This window comes from Limulus polyphemus, unplaced genomic scaffold, assembly GCF_000517525.1.
Source record: "Limulus polyphemus unplaced genomic scaffold, Limulus_polyphemus-2.1.2 Scaffold12, whole genome shotgun sequence".
Lineage (NCBI taxonomy): Eukaryota > Metazoa > Arthropoda > Merostomata > Xiphosura > Limulidae > Limulus > Limulus polyphemus.
The window spans coordinates 293,404-296,450 of NW_013665622.1; positions in this window are offsets into that span (position 1 = coordinate 293,404).

A 3,047-nucleotide genomic window follows, 5' to 3' on the forward strand; every position below is an offset into this window, starting at 1 on the left:
CTAGTCTTACACTGCTAAATTAGGGACGGCTAGCGCAGATAGCCCTCGTGTAGCTTTGCGCGAAATTCCAAAACAAACAAACAAACAATTCAACAACTAAGGACTTACAACTTTAAAAATGAGTGAGAAACGGCATGGGTATGTTCAACTGAGTGCTCAAATTTCAATGATGAGGACTTCTACAAAAATTACACGAACCAATTGGTCCCAGAATAAAAACACTGGTATAAATGTATATTAAGCTATTCCCGCATTGTTCCAAGCTGTATCTTATATCCAATAGTTGTGGTGATATATATTTTAATTTCTTGTTTGTTTTAGAGCAAAGTCACATAGGGCCATCTTCTGTATTCAGAGCAGAGAATCGAACCCCGAATTTTGCTTTATACGTCCTTATAATTACCGCCGTGCCACCATGGGACTATTTTAAACGAATCAATCTTTTAGCTAATAGTGCTCTGATTTTAATTAAAAAAAACAACATTATTTTAACGAATTGCAGCTTTAACTCACAACCATCAATAAAGGTAAAAGTAAATTATTTTGTTTTATTCAGCAAAAAGTACCAGCATGTATGCTTCAAATAACGTAATAATAATAATATAAGATTTGATGCAAGTAACTTTAAAGGTTTTATCGATTTTGCACTTGATAAAACTATTATAACATCAAAATCAATCCAAACTGTCCAAGTTATAATACAATTACAGCTTAATGTAAGTAGAATATTTTGTGGTATTGTACAGTTTCGAATCCAAGTTGACAGCTCCAAAATCCCAGGTTCTACACAGGCCCAACTCCACGTCACTGTATTCAAATACGATTTACAATAAAGTATCTTATAGATAAAATGGCTAAACATGCTAAAATTTAGTATTTTTAATAAACTTATTTACATATGCAAAAATATTCTTCGTACACAGCAGTATCTATCCAGACAAAATGTAAACGTCTGCCATTTTGTTTCTGTTTGCTCATTGAGCTAAAAGTGATGTCAAAAACAGGTTGTTTTTTTTAAAGTACACTTGTTTTTACTAAAGAACACCACTCGCACTTGTGGAAATTTTATTGAAATATAAATGCGGATTATTTTATAACTTAATGGGTTTTTAATAATGAAGTTTTCAGCAAGTTTCACCCAATTTCTTAAATTAATAACTAAAAGCATTATTCCATATGATTTTATTGGGGAAAAAATAACGTTTACAACTTTCATGTAATCAATAAGGCTTGAAGTAAAATGGCACTGTGATATTGATGAAAGATGTAACAATTAATAATAGTAATAATAAACGAATATAAATCCTGGGCCAGGTACAAAAAAATGCATTCCCCATGACTCATCCTCCCCTATGTTTAAGCCTTGTATACTTTACAATTCCTGTCATGTTATGTTAACAAACAATTTTCACTACATAAAGTCACCCGCAGGGACAGCGGTAAGTCTTCGGATTTACACTGCTAAAATCAGGGATTCGATTACCCTCAGTGGACACAGCAGATAGCCCGATATGGCTTTGCTATTAGAAAACACACTACACAGAAACTTCTAAGGAAGTAAATCAAAAAGAATTCTTTAGATCAAACAAACCCTAATTTATTTCTTGTATTTAAATGTTGATTCATGTAGTAGAGAACATATATGTTATGTAATGTGAAAGACATCTGTACTGTATAAAAAATCATATACCATAATCAAAGTTTGAGACAGCTTGACTAGGTAATGAAAACTCTTTATTATAAATATACAACGTTTCAAATGAGCAAACTCAATTAAAAGGAGCATGATATGAAAAAGCAAGTTATTGGAATTATTGAAAATTCCAAGTTCACCATCTTAAACTGCTATATTCCACACTCTATTAGCTGTAAACTACCAATAATCTAATGCCAGTTCAAAATTCTTAATTCTTAAAAATTAAATCACAATTTTTACACTACACCTCTTCTTCCTTTGTTGTCCAAAGCTCAAATTTTAACACCAGGTTAAACAAGTTTATTAATAACTTCACACTGTTCCTCCTGTGGAAAAAATAAAAAACACTTTGATTACTTTGCATAAACTGATAAAGTTGAAGGGCATGGTACATCTGAAAACACATATAAAATATCATAAGGACATGTTTTGGTCAATAAGTTACAAATATGGCTATGTGATTTTAGAAAGCTATACTGAAACAGAATGCCATGATCTTGTTGCACAGATATATTTATAAACAACATGCCAATAAAGTTGCTAATAACTATTTCTTATGTTCAATTTTTAATTTATGTTGTATCTTCCATACAATCTCGTGGAATCTCGTACAATCACATATCTAGTGGCAATCTTGTTTAAAGAAAAATTGGCATTGAATGAATAATTAATCAACTTTATAAAGCATGAAAATTTTCTCCTTTTTCATGCAATTAAGAGGCTTGCTGAATAATTCATATTTGAATTCTTAAAACATAATTACACAGACAGTAAACCAATAACTAATTTTCTCTCTCTCTTTTAGAATTTCTAAAGAAATTACTTGTACAACACAAAATACCATTTATCTTATAGAGTGTAAAAAATGCAATCACCAATATGTAGGGCATATATACACAAACAACTCTTAGAGAACGTTTCAAAACAACCATAAATATTCTATGAACATCAACAAAAGATCTCCCTGTTGCTCAACACTTCAACCAACCAAATCATTCTATTAACGATGCTACTCTAATCGTGCATTGAAACCGACTTTAAAACTAAGGCTGATAAAGAGATAAAAACAAAGCTTATTGCATTGCTAATCTAAATATTGTTCAACCTAATGAAATAAATCTTGAACCTGGAATCAGTGATCTTCGATCATTGGTTTCTTCTCTGTCAGAAAAATATTTTTTTTTTCATTTAAAATTTTCCATATAATGTGAACTCTCAATGTTTACCCCTGATGTATGTAATACTTGCTATTTATTTATGATAATTTTCCATGCCTCTCTTTAGAAATTTATCTGCTTAACATTTCTCTTTCAGCCAATCTCCATGTGTCACATATATTTCACTTTAACAA